Source organism: Argopecten irradians, chromosome 16 (assembly GCF_041381155.1).
Source record: "Argopecten irradians isolate NY chromosome 16, Ai_NY, whole genome shotgun sequence".
NCBI lineage: Eukaryota > Metazoa > Mollusca > Bivalvia > Pectinida > Pectinidae > Argopecten > Argopecten irradians.
The window spans coordinates 27052653-27072485 of NC_091149.1; the positions used below are offsets into that span (position 1 = coordinate 27052653).

A 19833-nucleotide genomic window follows, 5' to 3' on the forward strand; every position below is an offset into this window, starting at 1 on the left:
ACGTCAACGTGCTACGCATATTTTCCTGACTTACCTAGCCTGGCATACATACGACCATCCGCGGTGTTCAGATCGTCCTGTTGGTTTTCTGTAGCTTCATCTTTAACCATGTACACGTACATATTGCCTCTTTTCCAACCTTCACATAAACCTTCCGTAGCTTCCCTGCTAAATCCAATGGTTCTAGGGATTTAAACTCATGGACATGTCCCTTTTCTTATAAATAGTCACGCAAAATCTAAGTCTCCATGGCATGTTTGGTATTCTTGCTATGTATGTTTTTAAGTATAGTCTTCAGATCATCCTCGGAAACAGAACCAAAACGTTTGTTATCCATTTCCAATACAGTGTCGTCTGCCATATTGTTTAGAATATATACTGCCTGAGAATCGACAATGTTCTATTTTGATCGGTCAAAAATACGGAAGACATGAAAAAATACCCTGTTCCTATTTATAGCCAGGTAACCGGATTTGCAATGTCAACCTCTGAACAGGATTTCATCAATCGCAGGTTGACGTTGCATTTTGTCAACACCTGTCCATGCGGTCAAGACCAATCAGAAAACGGCAAAACTCACAGTAATATATCAAATGAGGATAACAACTTTAGATAAATACGACTCTATCACCCAGTACTCGCCGTGTCCTCTCTACATAACATGTAGTTAATACATTAATTCTAGATAACATGTAAAATGTAACCACTTCAAACCATTATATTCGATAAATAAAAAAGCTTAAAACTGGAACAGCTATTAGAGATGTTATGTTTTTTGTAGGTGTAAACTACTACCCATAGCTGTAAATATATTTTACATACATGTATGATACGAATTCTTCTCTGTACAGGTAAAAGGAAAACATTTTATGTTTTATGTGTCGTATTTTTCATAGAAGAGATTGTAATTTGTTATTCACCACAAAAATCAAATTTTACTATCATCTTGAGAATTATAATACTTGCAATGCATGATTTTTGCAGTACTACCAAAAATCAATGTACCTGCATTTGCAGTGTAGGGCAATAAGTCCTTGATGCAAAGATATAGTCTACAATTACATTTTACATTTTCACACTATCTTATTTAAAAAGACACAACACGAATACATGTATACCCAGTCTCCCAAACCACAAACTGGCATTTCATATACGCAACAAACCCCATACATGAGAGGCCGTCCTTACATGACCTGGCTGTTAATAGGACTTTAACGTAATCAAACAAAAACAAATCTTTTTAGTAATTTTAAAATGATATCTTCATACGTATGTTTCCATCTAAACATTCATAAGACATAAAGGCAAGAATTTTACAGAACATAGATTACGTGTTTTAACTAATGCGTACAAGTCACCATACATGGTTTTTTTTAAATCTTATAATGATTTATTGGGAAATAGCGATCGTACACCATAATCCTTCAAATAAATCTGATTAAAATAAAGATCACAATTACCATTCTGTTCAATTATCAAACATTGTACATTATAATAACGATCTGTATTTTAATCAGATCCATTTGAACAAAAGGTTTTCGGGTGTATCATGTTCAGCCTTATTCCATTTATAGATTAGTTTAAACATACAAAATGACAATTTTTAACAGGAAATGTTGACATTGTTTGAGCAGCAGTATTTTAAATATCGACACAGAGGCATGTTTACTTGTGTCCACGTATCTTAACATATTGTTAACATTGACATTTAATAGCCTGATTCGTAAAGAACACACATATTCCAGATAAAACCAAAGGCCGGTGTCCCATTTTCAACGTTACACCAATCGACCCCCTACCAAGTTCTTCACGGGTCGCTGAACCGCATGTGTGTACAAATGCAAGACTGCAATTGTTCAGAAATATGTTGGTACTTGTCGCATTCCTCGCTCATGTACTTCCTCTACAACTATAGTGGTGGGTTCGTCGCTACGATCCACTTCTCATTTGTAATTTTAACTGACAGGGAACACTGAAAGAAAATCGTTATTGAAAACGGGAATTGTTTATCACCAGAATTCGTCAACACCAATGATATATATAGACCGTGACAGGCAGACCGAGAGAGGACACGGCGAGTACAGGGTGATGGTGTCGTACATACCTATATTGATTGTCCTCCTAATATATTGGCATCATTCGACAGGTAAAGTTACTTTATTCGGTGTCAGTTTTGTAGCAAATTTATGTTTTAACACTTTCGTAATCCCTGCATGTTTAGTTGTATCGCTTGTTTTTTCTTGTTTTTTCTTTTTTTTTGTAGGTTATCTGTATTTATAGTCATCATGCTCCGTCCGTCGTCGTGCGCCGTGCGTTTTCATTCAAACAACTTCTTCTCAATAACCGGAAGGCTCAGAGTACTCATATTTGGCATGTAGGTTGCTGGGATACTCATATTGGGCCTACAGCATGCTGGGATGAAGGGCTACCAAGTTTGTTCAAATGAATGACCTTGACCTTCATTTAAGGTCACAGGGGTCAAATAGGCTAGAATTCTTTTAAACAACTTCTTGAGAATAACTAAGAAGCCTAGAAAACCGATATTAGACCTGTGACATGCTTGGATGGAAAGCTACTATATTTGTTTCATAAAAATGACCCTGATCTTCATCCACAGGGGTCAAATAGACTTAAATCTTTAAAAGAGTATGTAGTATTGTGTCAATAGTCAGAGGACCGTTAAGGCACATGGGCCTCTTGTTTCCATTTTAAAATGCTACACCGCTGACGTATTTTTAATCAAGAATTGAAGCAGACAAATTCGTATTTTTTTTCTTGTGCTACAAAACTGTCAAACGTTATACCATCTTTGAAAAGTTTTAGCTCCTTATTTTGGTTCAAGATAAAATAAATCTTATAATTGTGTCCTGACAAAAATCCATGGCTCTATACTTTATATTGGAATGCAATTATGTTTGAGCTTTGTCTGTTTGTTTGATTCAACTAATATTCTAGTAACAGCCAGAGTAATGCAAGGACGATCTTCCATGTATACGGTGTGTTACGTGTATGAAGTGCGTGGTGCATGTTTCGGGGACTGTGGTATATCCTGTTGTTTCCTCTTATGTTACCCTTTTTGTAGTGCTATATCACTGAAGCTGAAGCATGCCACCTAAGACACCAAGCAACATATCCCACCCGGTCAACAATCGATTTCAAGTCCATAATTTACAAAAAAATGACAAGTATCATCCCTATAAGATACTGACTGAAAATTATACAAATTGTTGGCCGGACCCCCTGGGTACATGAGAGTTTGAGGCAAAATTTGGCTGTTTCCATAGAAAAACGACTTCTTTCTCGAATTCATACAATTAAGTATTGACCCCCGTGGGCCTGAGAGGCGCGGCCAAAACGGTTACTTTGGTTATTTTATACAAACAACTTCTTAAAACTTATTAAAACTTATGACAGGCTTTTAACATGATTATACGCCTATTAAATATTCTATAAAAAATGGTATTTTTCAGCGTCATGTGATTTAAAATAAAACATGTATTTGTTGTTTTTCTCAATAGCTGCATCTACAACGACCGAGCCTCCCTTTGCCATCCGCTTAGAGAATGGCCTGTATGACCACAGTGGACGAGTAGGGGTGTACCATGATGGTCAATGGGGTGGGGTCTGTAACCTCGGTTGGAGTTACAACGACGCAAATGTTGTATGCAGGATGCTTGGATATTCGTAAGTTTTAGCAAAGTGAATTTCTGTTGAGCGAGATCATTGTTTATCAAATACATAACTGTCCTATTTGTCAGGAAAATGTTCATGAAATCAATTAATTTCGTTAAAGTTTAAAGTTAAAGTTCGTTTCGTAAAGACGTTAATTAAGAGCATTTTAAAACTGTAAATGAAAATGCACTGGAAACTGAAATTATCTCATTTTATCCCATGACTGTGCATGTTTCACAATGGAAAACCCAAGTGATAAATCACATAGCAGTTGCTTATCGTTTATGTTTACACCCACACTCCAGTATGTAAACACCTACGGCTCCTCTGATTGGTCAACTAAAAGATATCTTGATTCCAATTGGCTCTCAACTTCGGGCTACTTTTCACAGCGCATTTTCTTTTTAGTATCATTTTATTTACTGTATTTTTTCATTTCATTGTATTTACTCGCTAAAGCTCGTGCCTTTTCAAAATTTGAAAAATTAACTAACTCGAGTTCGATACACAACAGTCACTTGTTGAGGAACCTCTATATAACCATGGTTATGTCAACTTTTTGTTAAATGTATTTAAGATATGAAACACATTAAGAAATTTTCTATTTATTTAATTTTCACAAGTGCAGGCATTATCAATGTTCTTGAAATACAATACTGAATTTAAATAGCACTGAATAACAGCACACACACCGAATGTGTAGAGTGTAATGCCGTAGATAGATAATAACGTTTCGCAGACAAATTGCATTCAACATTTAAGACTACATGTAGATGTAGTTGCAGCTAAAACATTGTTAATGAGGTTGAACTATAATAGTATTGTAAGTTGTGAATGTTGATTAATGTTAACCAATGATTATTAGAAAACGATAAGCATTATACACAAATCGTCATAACAACAAATTTCGGTAACGAAGTTAAAGTTTTACGATTTATTTTACGAAGGAATGGAACTCTTATAAGCATTTTTACAACGGAATCAGCCTTGTACAAGTGGTTTGGCAATGACTCGAATCCAGATATCATATGGATGTATCAGGTACATTGTGATGGAACAGAGTCTAGTCTCGAGGATTGTCCATTTGATGGATGGGGAGTCGGTCAAGATTGTGATGAACAGTACAATGGGCCTGCTTACGTGTTCTGTTACAATGAAGGTACATGTAGTTTACATTTAGTGGCACATACATGTACTATTGTCTTAGTATCATTTACACTGGCTACTGAAGACGATTCACCCAGCAAACACACTAACAAAAAAAACGCGTTTTCCGCATTTTATGTCGCAAGTTGGTGAGGCTTTTAAATAAATAATTAAATTTAATAATATCAAATTGATTTAATCAGATGATTTTATTACATATATACTTGAAAAAATATCTATTGTTTAAAAAAATGAATTTCAAGGTCATATGATTTGTTTATTTGACTCAATTAACGTTCTCTCAACGCCAAGGTCATGTTATGACGGCCTCCCATCTACGTTGTGACTTGGGTGTATAAAGTACGTGGTACATGTTTTGGGGGTACTGGAGTATATTTGTGTTGTGTTTTCTTGCATACACAATGACAGAGAATTGTTTGTTTGTGTATTTGTTTGTTTGATTGATTATTAACGTCCTATTAATTGTCTTCTTGTGCAGTGGAACTCTTGCCCGTTTTATATTGCAATATCACTGAAGTATAATGGGACCGGGTGGGGTGTGTTTTTTCGGTGTTTTGAAACATGCAACACGAATATTCCAGTCTCCCAAATACTCACCTCACGGGGAGGCCGACCTTAAATGATCTGACTGTTAATATGAAGCAAATATTAAATACCCAACCAAACCAAATTCTTAACTATTCACTCTTACAGACGATTCCCCAATGACGGTTCGATTGGTGAATGGCAGAGATGATGGATATGGACACATTGAAATATACTACAACAGTATTTGGGGAGGCTTAGTATATGGTTGCTGTGATGATAATGAGGCCAAGGTTGTCTGCAGAATGCTTGGATACAGGTATTTAGGATGAATGTTAGCTTTTGTTACCACATTCATCGGTACTAATGGTTGTTACATGTAGGCCTATGCATGATTGGATATTTAATCTGAAAGGAGTGGGAGTATATATAAATTAAAATTCGAAGGAAAGAGGAAAGGTGCATATCGACCCGTCCTGACCTAATGGTGACCGTTCAAAAAATCCAAAAACTATTTATCAAAATATCAAGTTTCTGAATACATACTTCACATCTGGTATATGCATCATCTTATTATGAAAACAATAGTTTGCTAAGTGCAGTAGATAATTCATTAAATGACCACAAAGTTACATCATCGTGAGATCTGTGACTTTTGGTGAGGGTTTTCTCATACAGTACAACCTCTTTATCTCGAACATCAGGGGACAACATCAATATGTTGGTCAGGATCGATCATTGATAGTCGGAATATTTGGTCTCAAACTATGACAAGCAATGCGTGTTAATGACTTTTCAATTACTATGATTTTCAGAATTTTGAAATTTTGTGAAATTGTTTTTATTGAGAGTAATATATAAACTTCAAAAAATATGTAATTCATAAAAATATATGTTCTAAATGGCCGAACACCTGTTCGATGAACACATGATTAAATACTTTGTAATTGATGGAAAGAGGGATATAAAATCTGCTTTTTTTGGTATACTTTTCCATCAGATCTTCTCCACTTGATGAACTATAAAAAAAATCATTAACGAACTTTTTTATACTCCATTTCTTACTACTATTCAATCAAACCAATTTATTCTAAATTTTGTACATTTTTTACATGCATTATTTTTCCTGTTCCGTGCATGCAATGAATTATGAGATGATGTGAATCGCATAGGCCTATATGTGGTTCATGCACAGGTGTTTGGCTCTATAGACATTTTTTCTCTCTTTATATATTGACACAGTATTACATATATAGAGAGAAACATGTCTATAGAGTCAAACAGCTGTGGTTCATATACATGTATCTTTACATGTAGCATAAACATTTGTTATGTATATATGTTTCTGCATGTAGTAATTAAGTTCATAATAATAATAATCTTATGCTACAATGTGGATTGTAAAACATAAACACAAAGCCGATTCATTCAATTACTCATTCACACCTTGTTATTATATTCAAAGTTAATACATACCGTATTTTTCCTTAAATAAATCATTACTTTTACAAATATAGTTGAATAAATACTAATCTAATGATTATATTCTCAGGACATACTAATTATGGTGCAATTTTGCTTATAAAAGTACTGGTCCACGATTGAACATAAAACGTAAACGCACGCTACCTACGGGCTTCCATACAATAACTTCTGATTGGCGTTCAAGTTATATTAAGTTACACAGACGACATAAAACATGCAAATACCTGATGTACATGTTTGTGTATGGAATTACGATATATGTTACATACATTGGTATAAACTCTTACAAAACAGTCAAAGTTATGGATGTTAGGACCGCACAATGAATTAATGCATGAACAACATTCCAAGGTTAATAACATTATTTATTTCAAATTAACCCAATTTTGACATTACTAATACTATCGAATAGCGACTACAAGTAATACTCACTATATATTGTATGGTTCTATGCCCGTATAAGTGGTAAATAACTCAAATGTGTTTCTCTGTCGAGTCACATCGACATGCCTATGTCCACCTGTCGCGCCATACAAAGTTACAGACACAACAACTATACGACAATAAACACATACATAACAACAAATATGACAGGAATATATATACCCGATTTGACGAATGGCTGCCATTTCCTTGGATACGACATTGTCATTACTATATTTTTTATGCTTTTTAACTTACATTGTCAGCTTTAAGGCTTAAAATTATTATCCAATAAACTTTGTAATTTAGTATAAGGATACAGATTTTGAGACAATTTGATTATTTAATATTCAGGTTTGTTCCTACAAATGTAATTTTCATGCAAATATGATAACATTTGATCCTTCAACTGCCGCACATACTGAGGGATAACTATTGCCGGATAAACTTGCTTTATTCGTCAATACGAAATGCTTTATCAACAATACAACCAAGTGAATTTTTTTTCACATCTGATAGAATTTTTCTTACTTGAGCCCAAACTTTAACATTACGGTGATTAAAACTCCATTCATTCCCGCTTAAAAGTGACGTAACATTCACTGGAATGACGTCTTTTAAATGATTTCGAAATTCACGTCATCTCGTCTTAAAATAAACCTTGTATTATAAGATACTAAACATGTATTCTATATATATTAGTTTGGTTGTAAAATTTATTTGTGCCGTAATTTCCTACTCACAAATCAAGAGGAGCTTTAAATTTTTATCCATCATCAAAAATTGCCAACATTACTTTCATGCTAACAATGTATAGGTTTGGATTTTTACTAAGTACATAAAGGACTGAAAAATGATTTTAGCAGTACTGCAAAAATTGCCAATTTGTTTACATCTGTAGTGCGGTAAAATGAGTACATATGGTCAGACTGTCATTTATTCGACATTTTTATTCTAATCGCCCTTTGTCCGTCGTCGTGCGTATCGATTAACATTTTCGACATCTTCTCCAAAACACCTGTACCAATTTCAATGAAAGTTTGCACTAACCTTCTGAGATATAAGGCCATTCAAAATTAAGAATTATATGACACCACCCCCATCCCCAAGGGGGTGTGAGAGGGCCAGAGGGTGTAAAATTGACTAAATTTCAAAAATCTTCTCCACGCACAGATGTGGTAGAATTAACCACTCAACACAGATAGGAAGGTCGTAAGGTTCTGTTACAAAACTTGGGAATTGCATGACTGACCCTGGAGGAATAAAGTTGACTAAAGTTTATGAAGGAAAAACACATTGATGATCATTATTCGCTCAGTTGCATTGCAAATGAGACTAAATTGGTTAGAAATATATAGTATTTTAAAATCATAATCCTATTGGTCCTGGCCGATCTCAGGGGTAGAGGGGCGGGACGAAAAGGGGTCAAAATGACCCAAATGTGGCGTTCAAATTATGTTAAAAATCCCTTAGAACTGCCCAAAGCCCATTTTTCACTACTCTTTGCATATCGGAAGTGCTTTAAGTTGCCTTTCTAAAATAACACTTCTTTGTTCTTTTTGTGATTTTTAAAAGGCCCTAATTACATGAAATCTTTGTGTTCATTTTCTTTAGAACTAACTGCACAATCATATCCTCTATATTCTTTATTCATAATTCATTTGAGTAGATTGCCTACTTTCTATCTGAGCCATTTCTTCTCAGGTTTGTTTGCGCAAATTTTTGTGACTTTGAAAAATTAATGCTTTTGGGAAAAAAAACGAAACGTTACTCTGTATGATGTCATTTCACCCTGTTACGGGTTTTGTCCACAATTTTACACTACATTTCAAATACTTCCATGATATTTGCTATCTATGTGTAAATAAGTTTCGAGATTAAAATTCGGGAAAATAGTATTTGACGACTTGAATATAACAAATACAGATAGCAACGGAGCAATTCTTTGTTAGTATGCCTAGCTATACTTTTCCATTTTAAGTAAAAATAAGTGTATCGTAATAATTTTACATGCTTAATATAATGGTAATACCTTTGAAAATATTGGTTGCCATGGTAACAAAACAGAGACCTCTGATTGGATGGAACTCAAATAGCGTAAGAATTAAGTGAAAATTGGTATATAGGGGTTGCGTGGTATGCTGAATAACATGGTATCACTTTAAAGAAGATTGGTTGCGTTGGAAACATATGGAGGCCCCTGATTGGTTGAAAAATAAATATAGTCAGGTTTGAGTGAAAAAATTGGTATATAGGGTTTGTGAAGTATACTGAATAATATGGAGACACCCCTGAAATGCTTGGTTTCCATGTTTACAAAATTGGAGACCCTGATTAATTGAAATTCAAATGGTTTTAGATATCGGTGAAATTGGTACATGTAGTTTATGACGTATGTTGAATAATATAAGAACCAGAGTCAAAAAGACAAAAAAAATCAAAAACAAATCCTCTCTGAATGTACCGGTTTGATAGAACCAACTCTTCATAGATCAAAAAGTCAAATTTATAAAATCACTGACTGACTTGAAAGGCCTGATAGGCCCATGTATAATGTTTTTTGTTTCATTCTGTATCCGAACTCAGGTAATCGTTACGGCCCAATGACCTCTTTTTACAGTGTTATTGGTAATTGTAATTTTTTATGTGTTTATGTGGCAAAATTACATGATAAAAATGGATATGTTTTATTTAGATTTGTATATTTATTCGAAACATTGTTGAGAGATTTTTGACAATTGATGAAAAATGAAATATCATGGACAAGGATAATCATTACTGTCCCTATCCATAAAACATTTCACTTAAAAACGGCGCCTTCTTTTTTTCAAATTGAAGGAATTATAATGTCAATCATAATAAATATTTTTCATAATGATATACCCGAGTACATGACTCCCAAATGAAGTCAAGAAGCTACATGTAATTGTTATTGCATAAAAGTTTAAAAACGGATTGGAGGTACATTTCTTTATACACTGATAATTTGATCGGTGTTCTATTTAATTAGTTTACATAGTTTGTTAGTGACCTAATACGGATAAATAGTGGGTCTACAAGAAACGTATATCGAGCAAGGCAAATCGGAGCCTGCTTTAAGAATATATCCCGTCGAAAGTCCTTTCATTTCAATAACTAAAAAATGACTCAGAACTTATAATGTTTACCTATTTAATGACTTGAATACGTTGTCATGGTCCATTTTTGTGAAATAATTCTTAATAATTTTTGACGATTTTGCGATGCGTTTGAAACAAGAGGCCAATAGGGCCTGTATCGCTCACCTGGTTTGTAATGCCAAGTTATGTTCTGAAGATAGGTTCATTGTTTCTTTTCTAAAGGAATTTTAATATTTACCACTATTTCCCCTATCAGCCCCGCCTTTCCTACCCACGGGGGTCAGAGCCAAAAATTATACAAACTCCATTCCCCTTTTCAAAATGATGTTAGTGGCCAAATTTTGGTACAATTTATGTAGAACCCTTTGACAAGTAGCAATTTAATGATTAACCTCTATTTTTCCTATTTGACCCCGCCCCTCCTGCCCCTTGGGGGCCAGAGCCAAAATTCATAAAAAAAAACCGCTGCATATCTTCTCCCAAGGATGTTTCTGGCCAAATTTAGTCAGAATCTATGTAGAATTCTAGAACAAGTAGCGATTTTAAGGATTTTTTTTATTATTTTTATTCCTTTTTCCCCTATTGGGCACTGCCCTTTCTGCCCTCGGAGGGTCGGAGCTAAAATTTATACAAACATTGTTCTCCTTTCTCTATGGATATTTCTTGCCAAATTTGGTTTCAATCCATGCAGAACTCTGTGAACACTAGCGATTTAAAGGGTTTATCTCTATTTCCCCTATTGGTCCCTGTCCTTCCTGCCCCCGGGAGATCAGAGCCAAAATTTATACAAACTCTATTCCCCTTACCATAAGGACGTTTCTGGCCAAATTTGATTAGAATCCATGCAGAACTCTATGACAAGTAGCGATTTAAAGGATTTACTTCTATTTCCCCAATTGGGCCCCCCCCCCTCCTGCCCCCGGGCGGTCAGAGCCAAAAACTATACAAATTCTGTTCCCCTTCCCTCAAGGATGTTTCTGATCAAATTTGGTTAGAATCCATGTAAAACTCTATGACAAGTAGCGTTTTAAAGGAAATGTTGACGGACGGACGCCGCGCCATGACATTAGCTCACCGGCCCTTCGTGCCAGGTGAACTAAAAAGTAAGCCTTTATCGTTGTTTTAAGTGCCGTCGTTGCGTTGCTCCGGTGCCATCTTTTTGATGTAAGACACAAAAAATGAGAAGTGTATTGCCCAAACCTGACAAGCTAATACAACTATATTTTTGATAAAATGCGACGTCTTTTAAACTAATAGAAATTTTCGATTGTCACCTGGGGCCAGATACAGATTTCATTGGCTTATACACGGTCACGTGACGTTCAATATATAGCTTTGTGAATACCTAAACGCTGCATTCTTCAGGGTGGCGTTCTTTGACCAATGCTTGTCATAACTATACCCATAATCTGACAATTAAAGTCCTTTTTTCGATTAGATCACTCTTATAAAATATAAAATAAAGACCTCGGACTACGCCCTCAGTCATTGTGTAATCCACTCGGGTGATATAACACCAAATGGACCTCAAAAAGGTCCATAATGAATTGATGTATAATATACATTTGAAGAATCAAAATACTGAAAGTAATGAAGGAAGCGTAGCTCAGATTCTAGACAGGGTAAAGATATATTGAAAATATGAAAGATAGATCATTATAGAGGTAAACATGGAAATATTTAATCTTATAAGGTTGATAAAAATAAATGCTCCAAAGATCTTGAAAATACTGTATGAGAAATAAATATGAACAATGAATAATGATATATAGAATAAAAAATAATGCACGACTAATGTATATTCCTTTTAAAAGTTTGTGTTAGTTTTTACATGTTTTAAATTTCAATCATGGTTTGGACTTTCTACCATCTGGGCGAAGTGTATAAAAGTGCTAGTTATGCTTCTGCTGAGATCTGCATATATTGGCGGTAGACCGACTGGTTAACACTTTGTCAGTTTAATGTGACCAGGTGTGTTGGGATATTTGGGTGTCTTCAGCGGCATTTTCCAGTGATATCATTATACATTTAGCACAATGAAACAAGAGTTCCATTACACAAGAAGACCCAACAAATACAGCGCAGTCTGTGCATGCTACACACAACATACATTGGAGGCCGTTCATGCCATTCATGAACCAAACAATCAAATAATGCCAAATCCAGTGTCAATCTATCAATGTTAACAACAGTGTAAGGTGAAGTTGAAATCAATGTCCAACAATTATATCTCAAGGGAGATTCCATTAAAACATCTAATCCAACTCAGGATATTAGGTATAAACATTGATACCCCTGATTTCAAGAAGTTAAAACTGGATTGGAATATTACATATTGTTGCAATGAAAGTACTAGCAAATATTTTAACAGAATAAAATGTATAGAATATACAACATTTGCAAAATAAAGAAGATATTGTCTTCACAGTTTTACAGATCAAGTGACTCGTTTAGACAGATAAAACTTTTAGCTTATCATATAACATTCAAGCATACAATGTATCTACATCAACTATCAAGTGAAGACATCTGCAGATAAACAATTAATTGTCTTCACAGATTTACAGGTCAAGTGATTCAAGTCGGATAAGCTTTTAACTAATCATATGACATTCAAGCATACCATGCATCTGCATCAACTCTCAAGTGAACACATAGCAGATAACCCTTTACCACATGCATACTCAACAGTGTCAAACAGCTGAGCTGGCGCTCACCAGGACCGGAGCTGACTGGGCTCGGTGTTGGCTAGGACCGTGGCGTTGTATTTCGCTTGAAACAATTTTTCTCAACATTATGTCTTAACCTTGTAGCAATATTTGCCTGAGATATCTGCCCGTGATAGGTGGTTTACCTAATTATTAATCAAAATAACTGAGAATTTTGATATATTTTTATTACAATTTTTAATTTTCTTTTATTCTTGATTTTTTGACAGCATTTGTCCCCCTTTAATCGTTCATATATATCTCAGACATACATGTACATGTGTACGCTTGTTACATGTTTAGTTTGTTACAAAATTGATCAAGACAAAGAAGAAAAACAAATGAAAGTGGAAATTCAATATACAAGAAATGTAAACAAAAAAAGAAAGATATATATATATATAACACCTTCATGGCAAAGGCGAAATACCTTTGTCATTAAGGTTTTTGTCTTGAAGAAATATATGATATACTTGTATGTACAAAGAACATTTTTTTTACATTTACAAAAAGTGAAGTGGATATATACTTGTAAACGTAGCAATAGGTCAAATTAACGATGAACCAAATACCAATTGTAAGTAATACAATATTACTAGAACTTTCTGATAATTGGCACAAGCTTTGAATAAAGAATTATCATTTTAGAGTACTTTCTTATTACAAATGTTATATACCATATCAGAATTAAATAAAAAAATACTTATTGAAGTGTTAAAGCTGAGACTTTGTCAGCATGTATTTAAAATGGTTTGAAATATTTACATAAGTTTAAAATGATTTCCTTATTTAAAAGCAATTTTGCCACAGTTTAAAAAAAATGTTTTTCTTTTTTTCTCTTTAGCGTTCAAATCAACAAGAACACAAAAGGACGGAGGCAGTTGTTAATTCATTTGAAAACATACATTGGTATATAAGTCAGCGGGAACGTTGATGAAAATGCAAGAAAATAGAAACAACTATCAGTAACATTCAGATGAAGCTACAAAATATAAAATACATAATATCAATATACACTAAATCATTTATTTTAAAAATCAGGTTAACCTCGATATATTTTAACACATGTGTATCATATCTTTATACAGCACTCGTATATAGTAGAAGTTTTCAGTCTGGATTGATAATACTTTTTGAAAATTGGATTCTTTACTTTCATGTTTATTTTTTTAGAAACGTTTTGTTAATAATGTTGCTTCAAAATGAATCAAAATACACAGTGATGCTATCATTTCCAAAATATTATTCGACATGCGGACTTCAAAAATTGATAAAAACGTTTATACGTTAGAAAATGGGCAATTTTTTCTCTGTCGGAAATACACAAAATATTGCCGATTTTTTATAACTTAAAAAAATATGCACAAATTATTTGAAATATCGTAAACAAACAATTAATATCTGTATCATGGGATTCATGGCTACACCAATATATTTTCTCTGTAAAACACTGTTATTTCTGCTTTGTCGTTGCCGGTTCACCGCCGGTTCACCGCTTCTTTAACTTTCTATCGTTCCGAGTAGTGTGTTTGTTGTGGGATGTTTGTTCATTAATTGCCGTTAAAAATGCACAAAAATAATCTATCAACTTTAAATGAAGTATAAAACAAAGGTTTATTGAAGTTTTGACAACGAGTTTTTAACAAAATTATCAACACTCACGGCGTAAACTCGCCAGCCATTCCAACACGGCGTCAGGTAATGGCGAGAGTACGGGACCTCGCCGATCTTCATGACCGTCAGATTTTCGATCGGTCAAATTGAATAAAACATCGTCTAAATAATTGTCAGATTATATGATTTTAGGTCTGTGATATTTGAATATTAAATATCATAATTACAAATATCTGCCGTAATATCAACAACAGAAGCCATGATGGCGTCACCCGGTAACATGAGTGTGAAGCAGTGAACACATGATTTCTCGGTTAATTTATTCAGAGTTTTATATAGTAACACTGTGCATTGTAGTGCGTCGGTAGGGTTTGTAACAGCTGTTCTTGTTTTATAAATTATAAGTGAACAGGCCTAGCAATATTCGATTAAATACCCGTAATTGAAAAGGCATTTATTGTCAGTTGGATTATTTTTACTTACAAACAAGGTTATTTGCAATTACTGTTAGATTCGCGGTTTGTAAGTTAGTCTGCCGTAGGTTAGTAAGGCTTACAGTTGCAGCGTAATTACTAGGCCTAACATTGTTTGTAAAAGTGCCGATATTGAGACACACTTCCGGTTGAGAATAATAATTACCTTATTGTTAACATTGAAAATAAGCCTGAAGTAATCAAATGGAAAACTGTAATGTGACTGAAACATAAATGTGACTGAAACATGTGAAATAGACTGCTGTACAATACACAACGTACGCTGCAATACACAGTGTAAAAGTTATTTCCGTAGTTCCAGAAACTGTCGATAGGATTACTAAGGTATAGTGTTCCGTTGATCATTGAAAACCAAAGTGATTCCATAATGGCAGGCGTACACACGCCTCCATAATAAAAATGTAACATCAGAATTGTAATATTTTGATAAATGATATCATTGGTGTCTTTAGTATCATGTTTTCATGACTGAGTGCGATGTGTTGCTTGGTGTCTTCGGCGGCATTATTTCAGTGATATAGCACTTTACAAGACGACAGAACACGAATATGCCACAGTCTTCCAAAACATGTACCACTCACTCTATATACGCTACTTACCGCATACATGGGAGGCCGTTCTTTACATTACGTCTTTACCTGGCTGCTAATAGGACGATATTTTAATCAAACACACAAACAAACAATTCCCTGATTTAGCATTATAAGATAGGCAAGTGTCCCACTATTTCAAGAATACGGAACTCGGGTATACCAAAAATCAGCCATCCACACATGCCACAATGGAGACTGTCAGTAAAAGAGCTTAGGAGGAACAGTTTAGTTTATTCTTACTCTGTTTCAATGGAATGGAGTAATACATATTAACGTTATTGTTTCTGATAAATTTTGTGTTGAATTGTAGACACGGGATTCATCATTCTGCTTTAGAGATGCCTTTCAAACACGATTCCAATATGGAGATATAGAAGATGTGCAGGTAACGAAAGAAGTCTAGAAGAATGTCCAACTCGACCAAACTGACTACGGAGGTGTTTATTTGGGTATAGCTACTGTCATGTGCTACAATGATTCTCAAGGTATGTATACATGTACCTACGTCACACTTTCACGATATTGATATTCAATATGGCCATAAGAACATGCAGTTTTTAATATCGGACGAAAATCCTCCCGAATGTGATCTTGTTTTAGGTTACGATGGTCTATATTCATCGTCGATGTTCTTTGTTAGAAGATGCTGTAACCTATCATTGGAGACAGGGAATCATTTATACATGTATATATATTGTATAAACGAATCTGGTCGAAAATGTAACGAACGCGCACCATTTTCGGTCGGTTAACATTTAGCACTGTTACCTGTTGCTAGGGCATTGCGCTACGATGTTTGTTTGATTAATTAAGGTTATATTTACAGCCAGGGTTATGTAAAGATGGCCTCCCATATAATAATAATAATGAAATATTTTATTCAAGTGTCACACACAGTTTACAACATATCTTTACATTAATCATTTACACCACCTATTAGTAAAACATGTCCAGCCATATTTGGCTTATAAGACACTACTAACTCATAGTTGTGAAAAAAAAACAGGTGCAAAGGTGGGCAAAGTGCCTGAGTGAATGACCGATCCCTTACCGACAGGTTGCACAACCCCCTTCATTCTACTCATGATATATTAAAAAGTATAACATATAAAACAATTTTAATGTATGCATCATAGGCAATACAATTTTTACTTAATAAAACAGCAAGATGAAATTAAAGTAAAATACTAAAAATAATCAAATTCACGTTCTTGATATAAACAAATGCTGGATAAATATCCAACCAGCGGCGGAGAAAGTATCAAACGTGGTTTGGGATCCCCCTAACTACAATTCGTTACAACCCCACAACTGAATATCAAAATTATTTATGAAAGACATACTATATACATGTACATATACTTCAAATTTCATATTTACAGCGTCTCTTTTCATAAAAAGAAAAAATGATTTTAGTTTAAAAAAAGGTTGTGCAGTGAATCTGACCTCAGTCTTAATAAAAACAAACTTCTTCTTATGCCGTATAGTTATAAAAGAGTCATTTAAAATACTCAAGACTTAATTAAAAAGCGCAGATGTAAGATCCCTATATAACGTGTGTTCAAATAAGAATTAGATTTCGTTCAATCAATTTTAAAATCACAAAAATGGCAAGCGGTAATCTGCCAGTTTTTTGTTTGGCTAAAACACTGCAGTGTGCTCTTGGAATACAAACATAAACATAATTCTGACAGCTTTTTTCAAACAATTTCCTTAAAGTTACATTCAAGATTCTGGGCAGCAAGCCAATTTGGTTGGCCATTTCCAAATGCCACCTGAACATGCCCCTAGTGGAATGATTTCAGATCCTCTAATCGAATATAGTGATAATAAGAATCGATATTTCATTCAGATTGGTTGTAAATCCTTTTTAGTAAACGGTACCTTTGACGTACAGCATGCGCTAGACTTCTGCATTTCACTTAACAGGAAGTCTTAGACTTCCGCATTAGCCGTATCAAGATCATTTGCGTTCAATAGTTTGTTCTCTATACTTCTTTTTTGTGAGGGAAAACATCATAATTTAGATTATATTCGCGTCGTGTATAAATATTCGGGTCTGATATATAATGGGACTGGAAGATTAATTACGCAATCTAGGTAAGAATGGTCAGGTATTTTTAAGGCATACAAAATATCTTGTTTACCAATCAAATCAGTAATTTTATGCCCAGTTATATTCGTGTTTCGTCTTCTTGTATAGCGGAACTCTTGTCCTTTTTTATAGTGCTATATCAACATGTAGATTATCTCCTATTGCTCAAATGCTAACACTTTTTCAATCAGAAGACACGCTTCTAACTCATGATATAATCATGAATATTGAGAGGAAGTAATATCTTTTGATTCTCCTAATTTGTTTAACAATTTTTACTGAGGTCAATTGTACAATATTGAAGCAGAATATCAACTATTTATATATTTTTGTCTTCTTTTGAGGGCACTATGGTCTCATAGTTTTGCCCATGGATGGCATAGTACTATTCCACACACAAGACAAACACTATGGGACCATAGTGCCCTCAAAAGAAGGCAATACTGTTTTTAGTACATAACGCATTGAAAAAATGATAGGATAAACAATTATGTACGATCGCTAATTGCTATTTATTAAAACGAGAGCGGCCAAGTCTAGCGTTAAGAAATGTCATGGTAGGAGGCGTATAGAGACATTTTTTTTCAGGCAGAAATCTTTCCAAATACTTCATATTTCGTTGCCTGCTCAGTTCAATTTGCAATTTTGTTCTTTTGTCAATTCGTTAGCATTCAAGTTTCTAAACCGCTACATTTATGTTCTGCAAAACGTCGTCCTCACGCAGCTTGTTTGTTAGTAAACAGCACAGATAGCGACAGTGACGTCATTTTCGTCAATATGACGTTCGTAACAAAAAAGCGCGCCAAACCATAGTCCCGCGGGAAATCACGGAGAAAAAGTCGTGTTATGTTTGTTTGTTTGTTTGATTCATTAACGTCCTATTAACAGCTATGGTCATGTAAGGACGGCCTCCCATGTATGCGGTGTGTTGCGTGTATGTTGTGCGAGGTGCTATGCTAATTGTTCTTATTCCATATGCTGCATAGTTTGTGATATTAGAGGATGGAGCCGATATTTATCATATTAAGTTTATTTTTTATAGATGATAACAATAACGAATCCGTGTACCTTGTGGACGCGGAAAAACGGAACCTCTGGTTCAGTGGAAGTGGTGTATGGGGGACAGAGGACAGAAGTCTGCGGTGAAAACTGGGGAGATACGGAGGCAGAAATCTTGTGTCGGATGCTCGGTTACAGGTACAAATAAATCATAAGTTTGTTTGTGTGTTTAATTAACGTCATATAGGCCCCAATTTCTTGAAACAGAAGTGCAGACTTAAACCAAAACTGAAGTTTTTGTCCTGATGTATCTTATATGAAAATGTATGACTTAAGTAGGTTTTTGACTTTAGTTTTGTTTCGAGAAATTGGAGCCAAGTGTGTGTTTTGGTAAACTGCCATATATAGTGTTGTGTCTTCTTGTTTTGTATAATGAAACTCTTGTCCTTTTTATACTGCTATATCACTGAAGCATACTACCGAAGATACCAAGCAACACACCTCACTCATTCACGTTATACTGACATGTGACATGAAAATTGCGAGCAAGTAGTATCTTTTGATTCTCCTTATTTTTTAACAATTATTTTACCGAGGTCAATTGTACAATTATTGAAGCAGAATCTCAACTATTTGTGTTATTTCCGTATGCTGCATTAGTTTATGAAATTAGAGGATGGAGTTGATATTTATCAGGACTAAGTTTATTTTGATAGATGATTACAACAACGAACTCCGTTGTGTACCTGTGTGGACGCGGGGAAAACGGAAAACCTCTGGTGCAGTGGTGTATGGGGGACAGAGGACAGAAGTCTGCGTTATACTGCGTTATACACGTTAGATCTGACATGTGATAACCAGTCGTCCCCACACTCTTAAAATACGGAGTATAAATGAAATACCTATTTTTGATTCAGTTTACGACACGCCGATCAAGAC

At 34.6% G+C, this 19833-nt stretch overlaps 1 protein-coding gene and 1 pseudogene across 1 annotated transcript in view; one reads left to right on the top strand and one right to left on the bottom strand.

The window, feature by feature from the left end:
- The window catches only part of LOC138310887 (uncharacterized), a 60006-nt gene that overhangs the window by 24134 nt on the left and 16039 nt on the right, over positions 1-19833 (bottom strand). The window lies entirely within an intron of this gene.
- On the top strand, positions 1900-19531 carry LOC138310884 (neurotrypsin-like; annotated as a pseudogene).